Source organism: Crocuta crocuta, unplaced genomic scaffold, assembly GCF_008692635.1.
Source record: "Crocuta crocuta isolate KB4526 unplaced genomic scaffold, BGI_CrCroc_1.0 scaffold451, whole genome shotgun sequence".
Taxonomy (NCBI): Eukaryota; Metazoa; Chordata; class Mammalia; order Carnivora; family Hyaenidae; genus Crocuta; species Crocuta crocuta.
Window position 1 is genome coordinate 75,905 of NW_027527963.1, and position 26,594 is coordinate 102,498.

The 26,594-nt window shown below is 41.0% G+C and overlaps 1 protein-coding gene and 1 pseudogene across 2 annotated transcripts in view; both read left to right on the top strand.

Annotated features, from left to right (window-relative positions):
• LOC144222302 (keratin, type II cytoskeletal 8-like) overlaps positions 1 to 14,127 on the top strand; it is a 35,331-nt pseudogene extending 21,204 nt beyond the window's left edge.
• SYNPO2 (synaptopodin 2) overlaps positions 1 to 26,594 on the top strand; it is a 175,368-nt gene that overhangs the window by 64,348 nt on the left and 84,426 nt on the right. The window lies entirely within an intron of this gene.

Consider the following 26,594-nt stretch of genomic DNA (forward strand, 5'->3'; position numbering starts at 1 on the left):
CGAGTTTTAAAATAACAAAGACTGGGTCCCCTCTCAGACAAATTACATAAAAATCGCTAAGTGGGGGCTTGGTAATTAAAAGCCTTCAGGATAGCACTAGTGTGCAGCCAGGGTTAAGAACAATTGGTAACCCTAAGCATGTATTCTCCCTGGTTATCAATAGGGTGATATCACCCTCACCGGGGTGAAAATTAGTTCTTGGAGGGCAAAAAGTATCTTAGCTATTATAATGGTTTGTGGGCCTCCAAAGGGCCCCGGTACCTACACAAGGGTATAGTATATCTGTAGTATCAGCATTTATGGGGACAAGGAAAAAAATATTCTTTAGGAAGTGATCATGAAAAAGGGTTGAGAAATATTCCCCTAACCCTGAAAGACTGCTGTGAGTTTTTGGTAATGTATCTTCCTTCTAAAATGCAACATAGGGGCACCTGGGTGGCTCAGTGGTTGGGTGTCTGACTCTTGATTTCCACTCAGGTCACGATTCCAGGGTTTTCGTACCGAGCCTCCCATCAGGCTCTGTGCTGAGCATGGAGCCTACGTGATATTCTCTTCCTCTGCTCCTCTCCCCCCGCTATGTCACCCCCCTCTAATAAAAAGTGCAACACAAATCTAGTTGAGTGCTCTTACAGGCACACTGGTAGGAAAAACAATTATTAAAAATTCTATTACATGTTGGTCATCTAGCTAGGTACTTTTATTTTATTTTATTTTTAATGTGTATTTATTTATGAGAGAGAGAAAGAGAGACAAAACATGAGTGGGGGGAGGGGCAGAGAGAGAGAGAGAGAGAGAGAGAGAGAATCCCAAGCAGGCTCCACACAGTCAGCACAAAGCCCAAGATGAGGCTTGAACCCATGAACTATGAGATCATGACCTGAGTCAGAATCAACAGTCAGACACCTAACCAACTGAGCCACCCAGGCACCCTTAGCTAGCTACTTTTACATGCATTATTGAGTTAATCCTCATTACCTTGTAGTTTTCCTTTAGAGTACACATCAAACTTATATTTAGTTTAGTTTGATTCTGGCTTAATTCCATTTTCAAAATATGTTGTAATGAAAGTAATTACTGTCTTTGTGAGACTTACTGAAAAGATCCATTTAAAACTGTGAGGCAATCAGGTTGCTTAAGATTTCTTTCACTCTAAACCACTATCAAATGCATTTAATCAATTTTGGAAAACATAAGATTCCATGAAAAGAAATCACAGAAGCAAACAACCTACATGTGCTCGTCTCCATAGTCTTATTTTTCTAAAGAAGTCAAGAAAATTATCACTTTATTAATTTGTAATACTATAGTTTTCAGAGTATAACTTGCCACAAAAAAGGCAAATATATTAAAATACTTGAGGTATTTTGCTATTTGCAAGGGTATAAGACTGTTTTAAAAGGTACCCAGGATTTTGTTATTCAGGTATGGCGATGCCAGCTTAGCTCAGGAGACAATCACCTTTAAAAAGGTAGTTTGTTACTCACAGTTCCCAAGAGGAGGGGACATGCCAAGCTGTGAAGGACCACAGAGGAAGAAGCAGGGTTGGTCAGGAGGCACAAGGAGAAAGGGGAGAGCATGGGCAAAAGCCCTCACTGTGGTTTTCCAGGTAAGGACGGGCAAGGCAAGGTGAGCAGGTTTAGGGTTGGATAGTTTAATCATCTGTACGCTGTGGGCTATGGTGGTTTGGGAAGGGGGCTTGTCCCTATTGTGTAGTATTTGGCCTTGAGATGACTAGAGCAAAAGAATATTCCTTCCCAGAGTGCCAGATAGAGGAGCAAGGGGGTTTTGCACCCAGGATTGGTTGGTTGGCATATCAAAGGTGTGCTCAAAGGCAAAGCAAGATGTTTACTGTCTTTAGGAATTAGCTAACTGGGGAAAGACAGTCTCTGCTAGTTGGTAAAACCTCAGATGTCAGAGCATCAAGAATACAGAAATAAAAAAATATATAGTTAATGTAGTTAAATACAGGTAATACAAAGTTGTATCCCAGAAAGTCAGAGTGATGAACTAGCTGGGCTGTGGAAACAGAGGAAGATACTTGAATGTTGTGAAAATAATGCAACCAGACACTATTAAGTCTTCTGGTCTATTTCTATATAAGGAGAAAGTTTTAACCAAGTATGAAGATGTTCAAATCTTCCTTATATTGTATACATAAATCAAGAAAAAGCACTTGTCCGGAACAGTGAGACTAGTTGGGAGGAAGCAGATGGTGGGAGGAGTTGATGGACATTACAGCCTGGATAATTCTGTCCTGTCTTATTCTCTGTGTGCTTGGCTCATGCAGACACCGTGTGTTCAGAGCAGATACTTTCTGTTACCAACAGTGGCAGTACATGAAGAGACAGCAAGTTTGTTGGGACCCAACAATGAAAATCTGTAGCTTCAGAATAGGACCAGGACTTTTATTATTGCTGTAGTAGTTCAACAGAAAGAAGGCAGCATTGTGTCCTGGAAAGAACCTGCACTGTGTTGGAAAGCAGGCCAAGCCTGAAATTCTAAGTGAGCTGTTTGCTAGCTGCATGACCTTGGGCCACATATGTTACTTCTCTGGATGTGGGGTTTTTCATCACAAAATGCAAATTACATCTATTCTTGAGATTGGAAACAACCGAGAAAACAAAACATAGGAAACAGATGAAGATTTAAATATAAACTTAAAAGAACCCCAAAAAACTAAAGTAGGAGCACCTGGGTGATTCATTTGGTTAAATACCACACCCTTGGTTTTGGCTTAGGTCATGATCTCCCGGTTTCAAGAGTTCAAGCCCCACAACGGGCTCCCACTGACAGTGCAGAGCCTGCTTGGGATTCTCTATTTCCCTCTCTGCTCCTACCTCACCCATGCTGTCTCATTCAAAATAAATAAACAAAGTTAAAATAAAAAACATTAAAGTAAGGCGAACTTGGGGATGTGGCTAAAATGTGCAGCCATAATGAGCTTCTTTAATATTTTACCCCAGAATTAAATTTCCTCACCCAGTCTCAGGCAAAGCTGGAAAGAGCCCATTCTTTCAAACTTATCACAGGGACCAGTTGAGTAAGGTTCTTGGGGGAGGCAGAACCAGCGGGGGCTGGCTTGATCTAAGCTTGCTCAGTACCTCCTCTCAGTCTCAACAATCAGGGAGGCCACTCATCCCCCTGCTTGAAGAGTGATTGCGGAAGGGTGAAAGAAGAGTCAGTAAGTTCCCACCTCCCTGCCCTGGAAAAAGTACAAGTGGGGACTGGAAATCCCCCTTCAGTACTTTGAGGTAATTATAATGAAAATAGATTACAGATAAAATACACAAGATGCCTAGCCAGAAAGTAAGCATTGTAAATGGAAAGAGATCGATAAAATTCATTAAGACTTCATTTACCACATGTGGATTATTCCTTTTCCTGCTGTTGAAATTTAGTGAAATGGGTGTCTTTTTGTCTTTATTTTTTCTTCTAAAATATCCAAAACTATTTTTTTTAATGTTTATTTATTAATCTTGAGTGGGAAAGTGAGGGAGGGGCAGAGAGAAAGAGAGAGAATCCCACGCATGCTCCCTGCTGTCAGCAGAGAGCCTGATGCAGGGCTCCGTCCCATGAACCATGAGACTGCGACGTGAGCCAAAACCAAGAGTTGGATGCTTAACCAACTGAGCCACCTGAGCCCCGCCCCCCTCCCACTGAAACTAAATTTTTTAATTTATGAGCAAAGGGTCTATTTTTTTGTTTTGAGAAAAGAGGATGTTCTGTCTAAATCCAAGTTGCTTGTAATTATGTAATCTGAATTAACTCATTGATTTTATATAGGATTCTCAAATTCCACTCCAGTAAGATTGCAGATTATGATTTAAGGCATAGGGTTCTCAGAAACGAGTGGTAGAGGTACCAACTTCAGGCAAGATAAAGAGTGACTCCACAAAACCCAGCCTTTCTCCAACTGCAGGCATTCCTTTTGGAAATTAAAAATTGCTCAGGATAAAAAGGGGAAAAATTGCTCAAAATCGTACACATTATGAGGCTTTCAACACTTTGTACCGTATAGAATATGTTACTATATTTTCATAATTTGCAAAACCAATTATTAATTATTATTATTATATAAATGCTTATTAGAGATTCCTCTGAATTAATATCGACTGCCAAGGATCACTAAGGTGAAGAACATAAGCAAGCATGAGGTCCATTGAGAATCAGGGATACTGACCCCCTTGATCCTCTCTAGTGAATTTTCTTCTAACAAAGCTGGACCTCTCTGGACTTGGTGACGAACGGATCAGAGTGTGAAAAGGTGGAGCAGAGCCCTGTCACTGGCTTCCTGTCCCCCTCACTCCTTCCAGAAAGCCAGGATTCCTGCCAGGTCCTTGTCCCTCCTGATACATAACCCATGTCCTTCTACACAGCCACTGCTGCTCTCTCCTCAGATCCTGCACCTCCCTTCTCTTCACTGTTACCAATTACATACGCTCTTCTCATACAGGCTTTACTTGCTGCATTATAAAATGACACTTTTTTCTTTTTATTATTTTTTTTAACAGTTTATTGTCAAGTTGGTTTCCATATAACACCCAGTGCTCATCCCCACATGTGCCCTCCTCCATGCCCATCACTCCCCTTCCCCCCCATCAGTCCTCAGTTTGTTCTCAGCATTCAAGAGTCTCTCATGGTTTGCCTCCCTCCCTCTTCCCCACTATTTTTCCCCTTCCGTTTTTCCCCATGGTCTTCCGTTAAGTTCCTCCTAATCCTCCTATACGTGCAAACATAATGATATCTGTCCTTCTCTGCCTGACTTATTTTGCTCAGCATAACACCCTCAAGGTCCATCCATGTTGCTACACATGGCCAGATTTCATTGTTTCTCATTGCCATGTAGTATTCCATCGTATAGATAAACCACATCTTCTTGATCCATTTGTCTGTTGATGGACACTTAGGCTCTTTCCATGTAAAATCACACTTTTATTTCAGGTTTTAAAAATATTTAAATATATAGATTTTTATGTAATCATATCTTATAATCTGTACATATCTTTAAAACAAAAAAAAAGGTATTTTAAAAACTGGCATGTTGCCTACAGATGTGCCTTAAATGTCTTCATTATCCAACAGTGGGGACTTTTCCCAGTTTTTTTCTCTCTTTTTTTTTTTTTAAATTTGAGGAAGATTTCTCATGGGGAGAGTCCTAGGTCCTTTTCCAAACTGAGCACATAATTTGAACACAAATTATAGTACAGAAGCACCCTTTTATACAGATTCATCATTACCATCTAAGGAATATGTATGTCTCAAATGGGAAAGTATATTCAGCTAAAAATGGGCATTTCTATGCCACTGAAAATCTTATTTTTTTAATGTTTGTTTTTATTTATTTTGAGAGAAAGTGTGAGTGGGGGAGTGGCAGAGAGGAGAGAGAGAATCCCAAGCAGCCTCCACACTCAGTGCTCAGCACAAAGCCTGGCATGGGGCTCGATTTCACAACCCTGAGATCATGAACTGTGAGATCATGACCTGAGCGGAAACCGAGAGTCAGATGCCTAACCCACTGAGGCACTCAGGTGCCCCTTTGCTAGTGAAAGTCTTGACTGAAAATAAATAAGTGTGAAGCCCATCCATCTGTCCCAGAACACTTACATGAGGTCAGGAAGAGTGAGCAGCTATAGCAGTCGTAGGCATAAAACTGAGCTAGACGGGAACACATATATATTCCTGAAATAGATGGTATTTCCACTCCCCCGATTAACTGTTTAATTGATCAAGTGTCATTCCATGTATAGAGATATAGATATGAATCTAAATATACGTGTATATCGATATTCATATATGTGTATAGATATATCTATATATATCTCTATATATCTGTATCCATACACTGGGAACTATGTCAGGAAGAATAATAGCTAACACGTACAAAGTACTTACTATGCGCCTGGAACTGTTTAAGCATCTTACATATATTAACTCATTTAATCCTCACAGGAAGTCTATGAGGGAAGTATAATATTTTTCTCAGTCTTCCAGATGAGGAAACTTCAGTGTGACTGGATCAGGTGGAGGCTGGCAGTGTGAGAGGTGAAAGAGTTCACCCAAGGCAGAGCAAAGGAGACAGAAGTTTACTGAATACACTGCAAGGGAGCAGTGGGCAGGACAGCAAAGGAGAGAGTGTCTGCCAGGAGGCAGTGGTCGGGGGCTGCAGTTTAGGGGGGAAGGTGAGGAGGTATGGGAATGTATGGAATTTTCTTTTTATGGCCTGGATGTGAGTAATGCATTGGGCAGCTGGGGCTAATGGATATTCGCAGGTGGGTCACCTAATGGGCCTGTTTGTATTCAGTCCCATAGTCACTGTGGGCCTGATGGGCCTGTTTGTATTCAATCTGGTACAGATTTTACCATACTCAGGTTTCCATTGCTCAAGTTGGTTGCCTAGAATGGCCTTTACAGAAACTGAGGTAAGGAAAATACATTTGCCTAAGATCAGCCAGGTAGTAAGTGATGACTTGAACCAAAGCAGTCTGGCTCTAGCCTTCATGTTCTTTTCCACCATGCCAAACTGCTTCTGTCCTCAGAGAAGGTTTAACATAATGGTAAATTTAAATATTTACATATGAAATGTTAAATACTGAAATTCTGTAATACAAAGCATCCCACACAGTTTGTGCTGAGATGGTGCATGGGCCCTGAGGCAGTTGTAGCTGGGATTGAGAGGTTTTTGTTTTTTGTTTTTTGTTTTTTACTGTGGATGGAGATAACCAGGGGAAGCTTTTTAAGAAGGCAAGAATTGAACTGGGTCTTCAGTGGAGAAGTTGGAAGAAAGAAGCAGAGAGCAGAAGGCATTCTAAGGGGGAGAAAGGGTTTGAGCCACTATTCAGAGATCAAAATGCACAAAGCATTATTTATAGGGGAGCAGTAGGAAGACTAGCCTGCCCCGAGCAACAGGTTCAAGTGGAGAAAGATACGAGATGTATTTAGAAAGGTTGCTTATATCCAGATGTTATAAGGATGTGACTATCAGGCAAAGAATTTTGACTTAATTTCATAGATAAAGCAGAGTTGTCTTAAGAGGTCAAGAGCAAGAATGGGAAAGTGAAAAAGAAAAGTATTTGGGGAATATTAGTCTGGCAATCATGTGCAAGACGGATATGAGGGATAACAAAAGGGAAGCAGAGCCTTAGTTGGAAATTTGTGTCTTTTTCAAGATGAGGGCCTGGAATTCAATTAGTTGTGTTTTAAATAAATAAAAAAGAAGGCATATATCTAGAAATATTACTAAGAAAATCTCAGAAGGAATGATCTGAATGGTTAAGGAAACCTAAGGGAAAATATCAAAGATGATTTCAAACGTCTTAAATGTGGGTAACACAAAGTAAGATAGAATGCAAATAAGAAGTAGATACAAACTGAAATGAGGAGAGTCACTGTTTTTATTTCATTATAATCAAACCCAATATATCTTATTGGGTCAGTCAGTTCTTACACAGCCAGCCAGTCAATCAGTAATGCTTACTGAGCACTCATATTCAAAACACAACACAAGGAAGAACACAAGGAAGGACGCTTGGTGGGAGAAGTGGAGGGAAGTGTAACGCAGAGTAAAATGAAATGTAAAACTTAGGTGATCTTAGCTCTGATTTCCCTTTTTTTCTTGGTAAATGGAGAATAGATGTAGGAAGGTGACAGGTGATAAGAATCATATGGACTCACTCACGCAATAGATCCCAAGGGTGTCCTGGTAAATTTCATCTATGTAATAGATCTTTAAGTTGTGGTCTTTATTTGGCCCACAAACACAGAGGGCCCCTCCCAAGGGAAGTTCACTGTGATCTTCTATGGCAGGGACCTACCGGATGCTTCACATTTGAAAGGCTCTTGAGAATTAGTGAAGAGAAGTAGAAAGTAGGCTGGGGTCCATCAACATACCCACCTATGAAATCAGGAGCCAGGTTTCACATTTTTCTGGCTTTGGGTCTGTAAGACCTAGTATGTAAGAATATGTGCTTGGGAATCAGATCTGGATTCAAACCCCAGTTCCCCATTATCAGAATTATGATTTGGAAAGCCATTTAATCCCTCTGGACTTTACTGTCCATCTGTCAAGATGAATGTAATAACCCTATATCAAAGATCAATGTTAAATGCTTTGTTCATGTATGTGACACACTAAATACATGGTAGCTACTCTATTATTTAAGGAGGTCTTATGGAAAGAATGGTGATTATCCTAGTTGATGACAAGGCCTGGGTAGTGTCAGAAGGTCTCAATCCAGATTTCTCATACTACACAATCAAATGGCATGCCTCTATCAACCTTCTCAAACCCCTTCCATATCCACTAACACGTGTTTCTTGCAACAAAGTTATGGATGAGTCAGTGTGTTTGTTATTACTCCTATTTTGCAGATGGAGAGAAAGGACCCTCAGAAAGGGGCAAAAACTAATTTCAATCACAGTACGAGGTCACAGAGCCTGAACTGGAACCCAGGGCTACTCACTCCAGAGCCTGATGGGAAAAAGCCTCACTTATGTAGTGAACACAGTGCATAAAAAGCTAATTCTCTAGTCACATCAAAGAGCTGCTTGTTGAACTCTTGACTTTGGCAAGTTGTACATCATTTCTTAGTCTCAGCACTTGCTTGACATTCTTTCTACTTTAACTTTCATTTGTCAAGGCATTTTAAAATTTATTCTTAGCCTTCTTAAATAGTAGGAATTGTTTTAATTTTTTTATATCTCAAAAAAGCATGTGGTTATGTTTTCATTAATGCCCATTACCCACCCAAATACCTGCTCACATCAGATTATTGGTTTGGATATATGTGTATGTGTATATTGCAGGTAGGGGTGGGGAGGCGTGAGGAAAGTACATGTGAAATTAAATCTCAAAGATTTTGAGATATATCATTGTACTTTAAATCATCTGATTTTAAATATAAAACAGGCTTTTCTTCAACTTTGTACAGCAAATTAATTAATTGGTCATTATTTAATAAATTTTGTACTTGCCTGGGAGGTGTCAGCTCCTAGACAAGCAGGTCTCAGTCTTAAGTAACTTTGTTTAACCCTTAGGACCTTGTGGCAGGTAGGAGAGTGGGTGAAAAATGGAGGAGAAGAGGGTCAGAAGTTTAAGACTGCAGTTTCTGAATCCATCACCAGTGAAGGAAATCAGGATCCCAAATAACTCTGCCCTGCCACCTGTCCACAGTTGCATGACTGGAGGGAAACTATAGAAAATTCCTCACACCTCCTGTGGTAATCTTCAACCATCTCAGACAGACTCCTTCAGTCATCATTTCCCTTGTAGAAGCAAGATGGCTTTGTTAGAACAAAAGTTGAAATTTTCACTCAAATTGCTCCCCTTGGAATTTTTGAGGGTTAAGTCCTAGAGTGCTCTGCCAGCCACCAAGGGAGCCACGCTTAGTGTGTGGGGAAATTCTGAATTCTGAGGTCATACACTCAATATTACTTCGATTTAAAATATGTTTCCCCAAGACACCAAATTTTATGTTGTAAGACAGATGACATTTTGACCCTATATATTTCTATTCAAAGGATTTTAGGATATGTTTGTTCATCAGTAAGTAAAACTGAGATGTATTGACTATAGAGTTACTGGTAACACAGAGTCTAATATTTTTATGACAAGACGAGCAGTATATTTTCCCTAGGCGTGAGGAATTAATTATATCACCAAGATGTCCATCCCATCCCCTCATCAAGGCATCAGAGGAAAGCAGTTCCCTCAAATCATCACTCTCCTTCCATTCCACTTCATGGACCAATCATGGAGGTTTGGATCCGAAATTTAACTTTGGAAATTTGCTTCAAGTTCCAAAAAATTTCCTAAATAGGTTTCAAATGTTAGCACTTTGTGGGCTTGGAAATGAAGAATTAAAAGAAGAGTGATGATTAGTGTTATAATAAAAACTTGGCACAAAATGAAAAAGGTTCTGTCTGTCTCTCTGTCTCTCTCTCTTTTTCCACTTGCAAAGCAAATGTGGGTGATTACCTCTGAGTTTTTCTGATAATCTCAAGGCAGTTTAATGGCATGGGCAATGAGCTTTTTCATATCACTATAAATAATTATTTCAATTCAAGGAACATCCTATAAACTTGGACAAATCTGGTACAAAGAAACATGGGAGACACAGAGGAAACATGACCCCCAGGCCCTCTCTAGTTGTCTGTGACTGCCATGCTGCCCAGCCATTCTTTCCTAGTTCCTCCTCCTCTACTGGCTTCTGTATGTTGGAGTATCTAAGGTTCTATCCTTGGAGTGTCTGCCTTGGGAACACCTTTTGTCTTCTCTGTCTACAGTCTCTCTCTAGGTGTACTGGGCTGAATGATGGTCCCTAAAGAGATAATGTCCACACCGTAATCCCCAGGACTTGTGAATGTTAGTGAAGGTTACCTTATTTGGGAGAAGGGGTCTTTGCAGATATAATTAAGTTCAGAAATTTCAGATGAAGAGATCATCCCAGATTTTTCAGGTAGGCCCTAAATCTAATGATAAGTGCCCTTGTAGGAGACACACAGGAAAGATTTGACAGACAGAAGAGAAGGAGACAGTGTGACCAAAGAGGTAGAGCTTGGAATGATATGGTCACACAAGGCCACAGGTCAAGGATTAGTGACAGGCACCAGAAGCTAAAAGAGCAAGAAAAAAAAATACATTCTGGAGACCTAGAATCTCCAGAGGGAGTGCAGCCTCTATAGACACCTTAATTTTGGATTTCTGGCCTCCAGACTATGAGAGACTAAAGCTCTATTGTAGTAAGCCACCAGGTTATAGTCATTTGTTACAGCATCCTCAGGAAACTAATATACTAGGTGATCCCATCTAACCTTTAATCCTTATAATTCCATCTCTAGACTTAAATTTGCAAGCCTGACCTCTCCTCAGAGTGCCACACCCAATATACATCTAACTGCCTACTGGACGTCTCCACTTGGATATCTAATAGATATCTCAAGTTTAGTATGGTAAAGGGAACTCTTGATTTACAACTTGTACACTCACAAGTCTACCCCCAAGTCTTCCCCATCAATAAATGGCACTGCTATCTCGGGTTTAGGGCCTAACTCCAACTACTTCATGGCACTGGCAAAGAACCTAATCATCGTGCTTGACTCTTTTCTTCTCAATACCTGCCACCTAATTCCTAGATGAATCCTCTTGGCTACTACTACCTTAGTCCATCATCTCAGACTCAAATTTCTGTTGTGGACGTCTCATTTCTTCCCTCCCTCTACTCTTGTCTCTCTCCACTAAAACCAGCATGAACTTCCTACGGTGTAACTCAGACCTTATTACTCTCTGCCTAAGATGTTTTAATAGCTTTCTGTTACACTGAGAATATTTATCGAAATTTATTACCTTGGACTACAACAATGGTTTTCAGTTGGAGGCCTTTTTGCTTCCCATTTGGTAATTTCCAGAGAAATTTTTTGGTTATCACTAGGAAGAGCCTACTGACTCCTAGTGGGTAGAGCCCAGGAATACTGCCAGATATCCTACACTGCACTGAACTCCCCATAGCAAAGAATCTGGCCCCAAATGTCAATGGTGCCAATGTTGAGAAACCCTACAGAGTCCACATGAGCTGACTGACATTTGCCTTCTGTTGCCTCTTTTCCTTCTACTCTTCCTAAAATATGCCAAACTTGTCCACATCTCAGAGCCTTTGAATATGCTGGATTGAGACGTACTTTCCTAGATCTTTGTATCTCTGTAGCTTCCTTATTCAGGTATGAGCTCAAATATTACCTCCTCAGAAGGCATTCCTCATCTAAAGTGGCCTGCACTATCCTACCCCCAGTTGCTCTGTCACATTAGCCTACTTTTACCTTTTATATTGATCTTATTGGTACTTTAATTTAATTATATCTTTGTGTGTTGTTGGCTTCTGTGCCCTAAGAGTATATGGCCCTCTAACGTCTTTAGAGCTCCTTGCTATCTGTCTGCACCTGCAGCAGTGCCAGGCACAGAGTAAGGGCTCAGTGAGTACTGGTCAAATCACAGGCATACAAATGGAAAGCAACAGAGGATAATTACATAACTTATAAAATGTTTGGTGCTAAAAGTGATGCAGTGAATCACCAGGAAGGAGGGTTTATTTCTAGCCCTTGTTAATTTCTGGTATATGGCTCTTTGGGTGTTATGAAGACTTAACTCCACTGACAGAATGAGTAGTTGGGATGTTCAGCTTAACTTTTTTTGTAGAAAAGATGTAATTTTACCATTGATTCTATTGTTCTGAAGATAAAGTAGACTTTCAGGTAGCAGATGGCTGGCAACCAGTTGTCAATATAATTGTGGAATTTGAAGCATCCAAATAGAAGTAACAGATGAATTCCCTGAGAGCAGAGAAGTCTACTGAGGGATTGCTTTTGAGGAAGAAAAAAACAAGATTTGCTCTGAAAGAGCCTACTGTTAGGAACAAAGAAGAAAGAAGAGTTGTCAAAGAAAATAGAGAAAACAGGTGAGAAAAATAATAGGAAAACAAAAGAAGAAAAAGTCTCTGAAACCCCAAGTCATGGAGTGACAGAAGACAATTTATAAAGAAGCATTGTTAACCCACCTAGAAACAGTTTCTCAGCTCTTCCTTGAAACTCTGTCAGGTTCAGTCTACTTGCCTCCACTCCAGCCTCCACTTTAGCCTCCACCATATCCATCAGGGTGACCCAGAAGTCCTGCATGGTATCCGTCTCCAGCTCTTCTGCCTTCAGCAGCCACTCCTATATGAGCTCACCTGATGTCCGCATCAACTCCTCCACTTTCTCCCAGCAGCAGCTTCCTGATTGGCCTAGGCACTAACATGAGTGTGGTCAGGGTCTGTGGCAGGGCCAGAGGCATGCAGGGCATCACAGCTGTCTCAGTGAACCAGAGCCTGCTGAGCACCTTTAAGCTGGAGGTGGACCCCAATATCCAGGCTGGGAACACCCAGGAGAGGGACGAGACCAAGACCCTCAACAACAAGTTTGCCTCCTTCCCTGATAAGACGTGGCATGTGGAACAGCAGAATAAATTTCTGGAGACCAAGTGGACCCTCCTATAGCAGCAGAAAACAACTTGGAACAACATGGACACCATGTTTGAGAGCTACATCAACAATCTTCCACAGTAGCAGGACACACTGGGCCAAGGAAGCTGAAGTTGGAGGTGGAGCTTGGCAACATGTAGGGGGCTGATGGAGGACTTTGAGAATAAATATGTGGAAGAGATTAAAGAGCGTGCAGTCATGGAGAATGAATTTGTCCTTATAAAAAGGATGCAGATGAAACTTACATGAACGTGGTAGACCTGGAGTCCCACCTGGAAGGGCTGATGGAAGAGATCTGCTTCTTAAGGCAGCTCTATGAAAAGGATATCTGTGAGCTGCAGTCCCAGATTTCAGACATATCCATAGTCTTGTCCGTGGACATCCGCTGTGCTCTGGACCTGGACAGCATTATCACCGAGGTCAAAGCCCAGCATAAGGACATCGCCAGCGGCAGCTGGGCTGAGGCCAAGACCATGTACCAAATCAAGTACAAGGAGTTGTAGACATTGGCTGGGAAGCTGGGTAATGATCTCTGTAGCATGAAGATGGAGATTTCTGCTATGAACCAGAATATCAGCTAACTCCTGGCTGAGATAGAGGGCCTTGAAAGCTAAAGGGCTTCCCTCGAGGCTGCTATAGCTGATGCTGAGCAGAGCAGGGCTCTGGCTGTTAAGGATGCCAATGCCAAGCTGGCCAAGCTGGAGCAAGCCAAGAAAGAAAGGTGCAGCAGCTGCGTGAGTACCAGGAGCTCATGAATGTCAAGCTGGCCCTAGACATTGAGATCACCACCTACTGCATGCTGTTGGAGGGCAAGGAGAGCCAGCTAGAGCCTGGGATGCAGAACCTGAGTATCCATACTAAGATCACCAGCAGCTACTCAGGTGGGCTGAGCTCGGCCTATGGGAGCCCCATGAGCCCTGGCCTCAACTATGGCCTGAACTCCTTCCAGTCCAGCTTCAGCTCTGGCGGGGGCTTCAGTCCCTTCAGCTGTGTCAGCTCCTCTAAGGCAGTGGTTGTGAAGAAGGTCAAGACCCTGGATGGGAAGGAAGCTCCAAGTGGTTTGATGTCCTATCTAAGTGAACAACCACTGTGGTCCCTTCCAGCCTTCCAGCTCCTATGACTGCTATAGAGCCTTTGGGGGAAGGAGCTGTGCAGGGAGTGTTGGGAACAGGAGACCCACCTAAGGCTCAGCCCCAGTCCTCAGCCTACCCTTAGGGGAGTCTACTGCCCTGGGTACCCCCTTTTGCCCATGCCCCCATCTAAAAGCTAATTCAAGTGTCTTTTCCCAAATAAAGCCTCAGATGGCTCTATCAATCCCCCCCCAAAATATTAAAAAATAAAATAAAAGAAGTATTCCTGATGCATTTATGGAACTTTGTGCTTTTGTGTTGTGGGTACATGTTCCTTCCATTAATCAGTGAATAGATGAACATTTTTTGGCAAAGCAAAAATAAATTTAGCTATAAAGAAGTACCTACCTAAAAACAGACAGGCAGAGAATGACAGAGAAAATATTCAGTTCTTACTTTCGAAAAATGTTAACTCTTCTATGGTATTCCCATGATTGTAAAGGGTTTAGGGATAATCCTCACACCCCTGATTTTTCTAATATCTATTTTAATTCTTAGGAAAATGTTTGATAATTTCTAATAGCTCCAAAGTGTTGGCAATAGAAGTTATTCTGTTCCCTTTTACCCTGTGTTGAGTGGTTGAGAAATCATCCAGGGAGATTGGCAAAATTAAGAATTGGCAAAAGCTTCCATCTGCCCCAAACTGATCCAGTCCTGTTTCCATGTTTGGAAATGGTTTCTTGAGCTTATCCACACTATGTTGGCAGGTCATATCTTTGCAGAATGACAGGCACTTTTCTTTCTACCACCCACTAGTCATGATCCTGGCCTTGGGGAATGCAAACCATCTGTGAGGTCCAGAATCTGAGGGCAAATAAACCATGGACCAAGTGAAATTGTGGGTACAGCGATTGTGTAAGAACTAACTACATTGCAACCACACATCATTGAGCTTGCCTTATTTATAGAGGTGTGTTTTGTCCCATCATATGAAGAGAGCAGTGAAGGAGAGGGCATTTTTGAAATATGGGTGTAGAATGAGAGTTAAACATCTCGAAGAATGAACTCAATTCCTGCATTTGATTCTAAGAAAGGAGAATTGCTATAACACTTTTAGTGAGAGAGTACATTGTTGTGTCCAAAGTCAGATACTTTGTATGAGGCGTCCTGGGCAGATATCTATCCTGTTAGATCATTACAGTGAGTATGCAGACAGTACTTTCTGTCCTACTTAAGCATGTTTTCATGTAGGAAAAAGTAAACTTTAATCCTATCTACAATTTCAGAAGTGGATTATTTCAGTTTAAGGGGATACTCACCAGAATCAGAAGTGATTTTGCCTGACTTACTGATATACATTATCAGTAACTGCTATGTCAGTGTTTAATATATCTTCAACAATAAGAAAAATGTAATGACTTCGGGATTTTCACGTATTTGGACCTGGTCCCTATAATTATTTTTAAGTTTTGTACCTTTAACTTCTTAAAAAGCATTAGATTTTACTTATTCCTTCTGTCGATTAATCAAAAACACAGGGAAATGAGGATCAACTAGCTTGTTAAAACTAGTATTATTAAATGTTGTTAGGATTCATTCCATTGTCTGTTGAACCTTCATCATAGAGGTGTCTCTCCTGATCTTCTGACCTAAAATCTTGCATCAGGGTTTTTGCATAAAGTTTGGGGAAACTTGTATTCATCTTTAAATACTGGCTCTAGGAAAGCTCAGTGGCTTAGAGGCCAAAGCTGTGCTGGATACGTCCTGTCCTTGAAATGTGACTATTTCTAATCAAGTACTGGCCAGGCGATCCATGGCTTTCACTGAGATGGGGTTGTAGACTAGTAGGATGTGCATGGGATCACCTATAAAGACCATTTGCCAGGCTTTTGGCTCCACTCAACCTAATTCTAGAACATGGAGTTGATGCCAAGGGAAGTTTTAGAGGCTAGAGATAAACCAGAGAAAAAGGAAAAAACATTGTCTATATATTAGGGTTTTATTCTTATTCTTTCTCCATCCTTCTCTTTCTCTCTCTCTTCCTTTCTCCCTCTTTCCTGTTGGATTTTTTTCATTAATTGTAGGTAGTTCAAAATGACGAAGATCCATGATGAAGCCGTTCATCTATTCATTCAATGAATAGTAACTACTATCTGTTAGACACTCTACTAGAGATACTGATGCTTTTACAAATAAGACAGTCCCTGACTTCAAGGGACTCATACTCCAAAAGGCATCACAGATGAGAAAAATAACCTTTATGTCAGAATACATAATGTGTCCTAGGTATTAGCTGGGACCTCACGGCCCCTTGAGATTAGCAGCACAAAACTCCCATTTCATGTCTCTCTGAAGTCCAACGAATGTCGCCAAGATTCTTGTTGCATTCTCAGTCAGCTTTGCTCTGATTTCCTGCTGTCTGATGTTCTCTGCCTCTTGCAGCTGTTCTTTTATTTCTGTTCTGACACAAACCCAAGGTTTGGACACAACTCCTTCTCTTCTGTTTCCTCCCACACCCTGGTCTCCCTCTCCTCCTCCCACACAAAGCAATCATGAAAACAAGGTTACTATACTGACACTATGTTTCAGAACTTGAACTGAGATTTTTGGGGTCATGGAGAGCACAGCAGTGAACTTCAGATGACGCAGGGCACATTCCTGCTTTAGCTCTATCTGGTACCCGTTACCAGGGCTTTCTCATTGTCTGCTTACCCTCTCAGAGCACTCCGGTGGCTGCCAGTCTTCTCTTCTGCCTCCTGATTCTCTTCCTCATGTCATCCCTTCTGCCTCCCCTCCAACTCCAACTCCAGTTCTGGGATATTCTTGCTCTCTCTTGTTCAGAGTATGCCTTTCCTTTACATGCACTCCAAAATTCAAGTGCAGGCCCATCTTGTTCATACCCAAATCCTTCCTGGTGCTCAGGCAAGGAGCCTTTCACGTTCTAGAATCCACTTTCTATTTGCCATATAGAAGGCAGTGTGGCTGGATAGTACTTTCTCCCCTCCTTTATTGGTATTAAATATACTCATTCAACAATATTTGCTGGATTTCTGCTATGTATCAGGTACCGCTGTGGGTGCGGAGAATAAAACTGTGTACAAGACAGGCACAGGTCCTGTCCTCATGGACATATATTCCAGGAAGAATATCTAAGACGCTAAGAAGAAATAGAAAGCCCCCATCTCATTCTGGGATAGGATTGCACATCATGAAAAGTTAAGGCTGACGGGATAAGCCTGATTCATCTAGGTCAATCAGAGGATAGCATTTCAGGCAGAGGGCCTCAATGACAAAAGTTGGCTATGAAGTTCTCCACTGCTCATTTGGGCAGCTGGAATTAAAGGGGAAACAAAATGTGGTTTATTTCCATCATCTTTCCCTCTAGCTCCCACACTTCAGTGGTCAAGCAATACATTTTGGGCAGAATTGAGCTCTCTAATGAGGAAGAAAAGGAAGAGTGTCCCATCCTTTTCAGTTTCTGGGTGGAGTCAAAGGTTTGAGAGGCTTGTTTGAATTGGTTTCTCTTTCCCAGAATCTGGGCCCTGGAGCACAGCAACCTCCTTCCCTAGGTAGATCCCAGGGAAGAAACTTCTCTGCAATCTCATCTAGAGAATGGAAGTCAGGGTATGGCTGGTGGGTTTGGTCATAATCACAAAGAGCTGTGGGATTTGGGGGGCACCTGGGTGGCTCAGTTGGTTAAGCATCTACGTTTGATTTCAACTCAGGTCATGATCCCAAGGTCCTGGGACATCAGGCTCTACCCTGAGAGTGTGAAGCCTGCTTTGGATTCTCCCTGTCTTCTCTGCCCCTCCTCCATTCATGCCCTCTTTCTCTCTCCCTCTCTCTCAAAAGTAAATAAACTAAAAAAAAAAAAAAAGAGCTATGGGATTTGGAATTGGGTCCCAGGGCTGCTGCTAGTTCATATGGAACATTTATGCAAAACTAAAACAAACAAAACAAAAACAAAAACTGCCTTTTTTTTTCTGGGATGATGCAACCCAAAGCCAGGGTGCAGGCCTTGCAAAGTGGAAGGTCCCCTCCACCACTTTCCCTTGTTCAGGGTGCAGCCTAAACAGATGGTCATCTACTTTGTCCCAGGTTCTGTAGATTCTATACATGTAGGTTGAATAGATTGATGAGGTTTTTAGGGCACCTGAATTCACTGATGTACTCAAACTGAAGGTGTTTCCTCACCAGGCTCTACATGATTAGCTAACAAAATGGTAGTGTTTAAGGAATTGTACATCACAATATGTACGTCTTTTCCCTCTTTATTTAATTATTCAAAAATAACAATAATAATGGCTAACTATTGAGAATACTTGACATGTTCCGGGCACTGCACTAAGTAGTTTACAGAGATTACCTCAATGAATTCTTATAGCAGTTCTATAATTTACATATCGTTATTCCTGTTTAATATTTGAGAAGACAGAGGCTTAGGTGATTGAACTCAGCTAGTAAGTAAGTGGGTTTTAACTTAGATTCCGTTTTAGGTCCCACTTTATACTGCCTGTTTTCTTTCCCTGCCTTCTTCCTTTCTCTCCCCTCCACAACCCCTCTTCCCCCATGGGAACAAAACCTTACAGAGGAGCCATGTAAAAAAGGTATTTGTTGAGGTTCCCGATAACTCTGCAGTTGACCCCTTAGTTCTGACAGTCCTTGAGAACTGGGCTTTCCAAACAAATAGCTTCCCTTTGTTGTTTGGGGCATGCCTAAGAGCCGGGATTCTGAAAATCCTGGCTTCAGGTTTCCAAACCAGCAGGTCATGCCCAGAGCCTAATCCTTGCTAGATGGTAACACATGTCAGCACACAAGAAAACAAAGCTCCACTTGGTCATTGGCGGGAGGCTCTGTGGTTTTTCTGGCCAGCCCGACTGAAGGCACAATAGAGAAGCCCCCATCCATGGTCATTTCTAGAGAATTATTTGCCATCTGGAGAAAAGAGATCTAGAATAGTACCTGATAGTTTCTCTACAAAGAGGGTCCATGTTTTCCATATGATTTTGACACACACCTCTAGATAATTCCCTTAGGTATCGGGCATCGCCTCAAAAAATCATAAGATATGCAGCATTTTAACTGAAGTTTGTAGTTAAACTAGGTTACTAGGGTGGTATTCCTGTCGACTGTGCTTTGAAAAACTTTTATACCCTAAAAATAATGTAATGTCTACTTGAAAAATGGACCTCTTTATGCACCTTTAACCTTTGTTAGAGAAGGTGATATAATGAAGATACATAGCTAATCCATAAAATGTCTAATTTTGGTGAAAAATGTGCAACGTCCAATATATTAACTTCCAAATAAGACAACCTAGTGCTCTTGGTTATTGGTTTCCAAAGCCTCGTTGAACATTTCCTTGTTTGGCTTTGGAGGAATTTGCTCTGGGATTTCAGCCTGGCCCTTGACTTGCTGAAAGACTACAGACTTAGAACAGAGCAAGCAGGCTGAGAAGCCAACTAGTGAAAATGAAAGCAAGAGGTCCTGGGCGCCAGGCTTAGTGTGTGTTCTTTAAAGAAGGAAGAACTCCTGCAGGGTCAGGAGAATGTCACTGGCAACCCTCGAGCTTGCTAATGCCAATCAGACATCATGTGTTCCAGGCAGATCAACAAAGTCCAGAGGCAAAATGTTTCACTGTAACTGTTACAGCAGTGTTGTGGCTTCCCGGAGTGTTGTGGCTTCCCGGAGATCTTCTCTCCTAAAGTGGGTATTATTATTTTACCATTAGCCATTTAACCATTTCCTCTGATGTTGAAATACCTACCTCAGTAAGGAAAGTGAGTGACAGATCTTTCAGACTGAAGTCCAGGCTTTAGAAGGTCACAGCTAAGAAAGCGTTCATAGCCATGTCCAGTCCTCTTTAGTAAAATTTCTAACCATGATACAGTGCTGGAGCATGTCAAGAACTGGACCAGACATGCATGCATTTGCTGAGGTTAAAAGAACAATGTCTTCTTCTTAGTTGGGGTTGGGGTCGGGGAGTGATGAGGTCTTACTTTTAAAAATCATGGAATATATATTGATTAAAATGTGTAACATTACTGGGTTTATTTTGTCATCTCTTGAGAACTTTTGCAGAAACAAGATCGGAGTGATTTTGAACACTACTGCATTTTTCAGCTGAGGATTCCTAAGACCTTTGAACCCTGAGAGAAACATCAGAGGTCCTAAGGCTAGCTCTTAAGTATTACAAAATCCTGTGCGCCTAACACTTGAAAGTGAGAGGAGCTAGAGGATCTGTGTTCTGATGATACCTTAGCCACTGTCCAGTTGAGAGACTCTAATAACCTTTTCATGACCGCCAGTTGACCTTGAGGTCCCCTTGAATCTCTTAAATGCTATGCTAATATAAGTACAGCACTCTGTCTGGTAGGTTAGCACAGTTTTAGTGTCTCCTACACCACATAGGTAAATTTTAGACCAAGGTCACAATGTAGTCTTATTCTCTAAAACATTTTTCTGTTATATTAAAGTGAACTGTAAGTCCCTGCAGTGATGGAGAGATCTCTCATTGCACTTCCTAAATGTTATATATGGCTTAAGAATGCATCTGAGACTAAAGATGTATTGTTTTTCAAACCACTTACATGTGTGGTGTTTAAAATGGAAAATGCAGTTGTAAGGAAATACAATATTTCTCTCCAGATTGTAATAAAAGGTTTATACGATCAATTAACAGTGCTTTCACTGCCCTCTGCTGCCTGGATTTGGAAAGCTTAGCCTTACATCTGACTGGGAAAGGCCAACTTGCGTTTATGGTCATTGTTATTAGTGCTCGCTGGCATAGTCCAAGTGTAACACTGTCTGACTTGGAAAATCTCAACAATGAAGTAGCCAATGGCCTGAAACCAAATAAGCACTATGTTCTTGTGAGTCAGGATTTTCTAAAGTCTTCTGGGGTTTTATTAAGTCCTGAGTGTTCTTTCTATAAGATCATTAATATATACAGAAAGAGCTGTTTATTTAAAAGTTGATTACAGAGTTTATTTTTTTAAACTTGTTTTTTTTTAAGATTTTTATTTTTAAGTAATCTCTACGCTTAACGTGGGGCTCGAATCCACAATCCCAGGATCAACTGTGAAGTTCACATTCTCTACCTACTGAGCCAACCAGGCGCCCCAATACCCATTATTGTTTAAAACATTAAAAATTAATGCAAGTGGCAACAGAACAAATGAGAACCTTGCTCTTTTAAAATGTGGAATGAAGCTTAATAGAATTGCTTTGTGGGAATGTTCTATTATTTGCATTTAAGTATTTGGTGCTTAGCATTAGTAAAAGATTGGGTGCTTTCATAGTTTCAATTATAGCTTCATCTACTTTTAATTAACAACATTAAGTGCCATGTATGTCTGTTCCCTAGAGCTTCTGTTTAATAATAAAAGTGAAAATTAATGACTTATATTCATGACCCTTCCTGGAGATGTGCTTGTTATTTGTATTCATTATTCATCTAGCAAAAGCTTTACCTGAAATCTGTTTTACCCCCGAGTCATAAATTATCAACAGATTTTATTCGCTTAACAACTTGTCAAGTGCCTACTGTGTATCAGGCACAAGATTATAGATGAATATAAACTGCATTTCTTATTTAAGGAGCTCACAAGTTAGTGGGAGCAAAATAGATAAACAATATTTGAGAAATTTCCAAATATTGTGCTTCCATTTGTGCCAATCAGAAGTCCCAGTACTCTGATTGTTTCTCATGAGGATCTATGACACAGTCACTAGTGACTAATTCTGCTTGTAGTATTCCTCAGTCTCACTAACAAAAACAGGAATGTGTTTTGTAAAGCTCTCTCTCTCTCTTTTTCTCTCTCTCTCTTTTTATTACATACCTTTTAAAAATTTGATACTGCCCTTTGACAAGATGTATGTATCTACCATAACCACCCCCTTTCCTCTCCAATCACGAATGTGTTTGTAAACATTAGAAAGATAAATATACTTACAAGTGCAGATAACTTTATTTTTATAACTCTGGAGGGATGGTAATAGAACACTGGTTCTGCTATATCCAATTACTGCCAAAACAGAGAGCTCCAGATCCAACACTCCAGAACCAAGGTGGATGTTTTTTGGTGGATGATTCTGACATTTAACTGGCCAGGAGTCAGTATTCCTATTTAGCAAGTTAGTTTATTCGGTTACCAAGAATATGTTTTGAAAACACAGGAATACAGAAAGAGCTTTGTTTAAAGTCTTCAAATGCCACATAAGGAATGCATAGGAAGTGATTGTTCGAAGGTAAATGCTTTGATAAAGTTTTTCATTTTGTTATGGTTAAGATAGACATATAGTTATATTTGCCTCAGGAGTTTTCTAGGATTAAGTCATTGAAGTCATACTGTATGGTGTGCAACTTGGAATGTAGCAGGATTCTCACACAGAGAGTTGTGACACTGAGGCTTTTCTTTCCAGGAAGCAACTTTAGTCCTGCTGGCACCGGTCCGGTGGGTTTGTACCCAAAGAGCGGAGCCCCGAATGCCACGTGGCGTAGTTTTTTATATATTTTTCACTTCTTTGTCTCCCATATATGGTAACACACAACCATGCAGTCTGATTAAGTGGTCTCATGTTACAGGGTCGTGAGGGATGTTGCCATGTACACGTATAGCCAGGTTGCCTTGAGGCTTTTTTTTTCTTTCCTTAGGGAGGGGACCCTACCACAGGAACTTTGATCATCTTTCCATATATATAAGTCCTGAATGGAAACCTTAAGCTTCTTGAGAAACTTAGCCAAGCAAAAACCTGTCTTCGGTGGTCAACTTTGTGTGGAAGCAGAGTGACCTTCTATTTGGACAACTTCTTTTAGTTTCCTCCATGCTAGGGCTAATGTGGTTCTTCAGCTCGTTGCATCCTAGGAATGAATAAGGCAGGGAGTGTAACATCCAACTACTGTCCGTCAGTACTTACCAAAAATGTGGTTGACAGAAACCTGTCTACGCTAAGAAATGTTTTAAGAAAAAGTTCCATAAATTGTTTTTTATTCAGTAAGCATGTTTTGAAATTTTGAGGGGGACAATAGTTAATCATCCTCTTCTTCTTTTAATTTCTGAACCAATTAAGAAATAGGTGGGGGGTGGGAGGCATCTGGGTGGCTCAGTCAGTTAAAGCCTTTGACTTCAGTTTAGGTCATGAGCTCACAGTGAGTTCACGTTCCACGTTGGGCTGTGTGCTGACAGCTCAGCGCCTGGAGCCTGCTTCAGATTCTGAATTTCCCTCTCTCTGCCCCTCCCCTGCTCACACTCTTGTCTCTCTCTCTCAAAAATAAATAAACTTAAAAAAGAAAAAAGAAATTGACCAGAGTTAGACGTGTGGACCTAAAACAAATAAGCTTTATTATTGGTAAAGTTGACTTGGGGGGTATGATTTGACCTATGACCACATCAGGCTTCCTACAGGTTCCCTTCCTCTTGGAAGCATGTGCATATGCAGAGAAAATTTTACCTAAAAGAGTAGACGCTTAATAATTCCTTGTCAATAAGTGAATGAATGAACCAATCACAAAGGTTCCTTGTGCTTTTTTCTCAGAGGAACATCAATATAAATTCCAGGGTACACCAAATCTTTTCATTTGTTTTGAGTCCCATGACCATTTACCTCTTTGGACCTGCCTGGCTGATAGCGTAACACTCTGAGAGGTGGCAGAAGACCAAAGTGGTCTCTGGACTGAGCACTTTCTCATGCCAGTGAGACCCATCAGTACCTTTTCCTCCTTCTTCTCCCCCTTCATCTTAAAGTACAATGTGTTGTTCTCTGATGTGAAGATGACTATGTCTGATTTCAGAGATTTGCTCTGTGCCTTAGTCCAGCAGTCTTGGCTCAAGTAGGATTAATTTAAACACCAGTTCCTGTTTAGGAACGTACTCCAATCAATCAGCAGATACTTGTTATGTGCCTTTTATGCAGGAAGCAAAGAAAAAAGCAAAACAAACCCATGACTCTTAAGAATAGGGAGCCAGATCCTGCTGATGGTTATGCTATGCCAAGGCTTTTAAGACAGCAGAGGAGTGAAATGCCTATCTCAAAGGTCCCAAATGTTCTAGGCTTAGAATAACACTCACACATCCCACCTTCATTTTAGAGGTTTTAACTTCAAATTACCAATTTTAGTCACAGTAAAGGTGGACTAGACAATGTGACTTAGACCTGAGGCTAAACTAGTGCTTCCTTTTAGGGAGTGAACATTTGTTAAGGCTGCTTGGCCTTTAGTCACAGGCCTACCTGACTCTCCCATTCACAGACAAGAAAGCTGGCAAGGAGAACGGAAGCCCAGCTGGGCTTATCTGGGGAAAGTTTAGTTGCTTCCTGGATCTTGAAGCACAAGCGACCCCACTACCCAAGAGCACAGCCAGTGCAAGACAGCAAGAGAAAGGATTGGTCATCACAAACTTTTCCATTCAATAACCATAGTGTTTGGAAAATCATGGTTCATTGGTGTTCAGGCTCTCCACCAATCAAATTAGCTACTCTTCCCATGAAAGAAGTGACAGGAGGCATCTAGAAGTATGTTGTCCCATCTGTGAGAGAAATGGAATTTTCCCTTTTTTGAGAAAGTATGAGAAGGGAAATAATGGTGTTCCCGACACTGAATTATTGTGAGTGGTAGACCTCACAATGCAGTCCTGGTGACCTTCATAGCACTCTGCAAATTGTCCTGAACACCACTGCAGGTTTACTTGTAGAACTCTGTTTAATCTCTGCAGAAATTATGATGTAGGCGTTATCCTAACTTCTTTTGATGGAGACCCTCATCAGAACATCAAAGAATGAAAGAAGAACAAAATACTATTTACCATACAAACAAAAAGAAATCTGAGCCTGCATTCAAAATCTATACCCTTATGTTTCCCATTTGGGGACATAAAATATTTTATATATATTTTTCTTTCCACCTCCACTTCCTTCTAAGATGCAAGAGCTTATTTGTCTGAAATAACTCATAAGGAGGCCTAGCAAATCTGACTCTTATGTGCTGACTCCGGTTTCTTTCTATCATTTCTAACATTCGTCTCCTAGGATTGTCATTGGACTTAAAGGGGTATCAGAGGTGAAAATCTTTTGCCTATTATCTGACATCTTAAGGTACATATCTCTGGGTTCAAATCCTGATTCCCCCAGGTACTAGCTCTGTGACCTTGAGCAAGCCACTACAATCTCTCTGAGGCTGAGTTTATTTTTCATCACAGGGTGAGTGGTTGCTAATTTAGTGCCTTTCCTTTGAATGTTAGTTATGATTTAGCTATAGAGTCAGCAATATATATTTTGTACGCTGGCTGTTCCCCACCAGCCTCCTGCTTTGTCTCTCCACTTATACCATTTTTCTTGCAGGTGGCAAATGTGGTGGAAAAACTTGAACTTTCAAATGAAATAGCCACAGGTTTGAATTTATGTTCTATCATTTATTAGCTGTGTGACTGAAGTGTCTCATTCACTTACTGTGCTAAAAATGTTATCACAATGGGAAAAGAGACCTATCTTCAGACTCATATCTTAAAGCAGAGAATCATAGCACACACATCAAATACCAGATTTTTTCCCCTGCATTTTAGAAAGCTGTTTCTATATTAAGGAGCACATGTACCCCAATGTTCATAGCAGCACTCTCCACAATAGCTAAAACATGGAAAGAGCCTAAGTGTCCATCAACAGATGAATGGATCAAGAAGATGTGGTTTATCTATACCATGGAATACTACATGGCAATGAGAAACAATGAAATCTGGCCATGTGTAGCAACATGGATGGACCTTGAGGGTGTTATGCTGAGCGAAATAAGTCAGGCAGAGAAGGACAAATATCATATGTTTGCACGTATAGGAGGATTAGGAGGAACTTGACGGAGGAACAAGGGGGAGAAGAAGGGCGGAAATGGTGGGGGAAAGGGAGAGAGGCAAACCATGAGAGACTCTTGAATGCTGACAAAAACTGAGGACTGATGGATGGGGGGGGGAGGGGGGGATGGGCATGGAGGAGGACACTTGTGGGGATGAGCACTGGGTGTTATGTGGAAACTAATTTGACAATAAACTATTTGTAAAAAAAAAAAAAGAAAGCTGTTTCTATATTAGAAGAGGCCTTCATTTATTCAATGACTGATTCACTTGTAAGGGATAACTGTGCACTAACTTTGTACACAAGCACACACACACACAGCTGACACAGAAGTCGGCTTCCTTTCAGGGTGGTGCCGATTTCTTTGAGAAAGGCCACAGCACAGTGCCAGTGATAACTGGCAATTTCTATTATCATGATGAGTGAGGATGTGTTAATCAGGTTTGGCCAACTACCCCCCCAGATTTCCCTTCATCAAATGTAAATACGTGTCCTGCCAAGTACTTTCCATTTACTTTGTAAGCTCCATGTTTTTCATTGGAAATTTAATCCATGTGTGCTGAGTTATTTACTGAACTCAGAACACTGTTGGGCAAATGCCAGTTCATATCCAAAACTTCCCTCCCCACAAAAGACCCCCCCAAAAAAATCCACATCTTTCTTTCTTTCTTTCTTT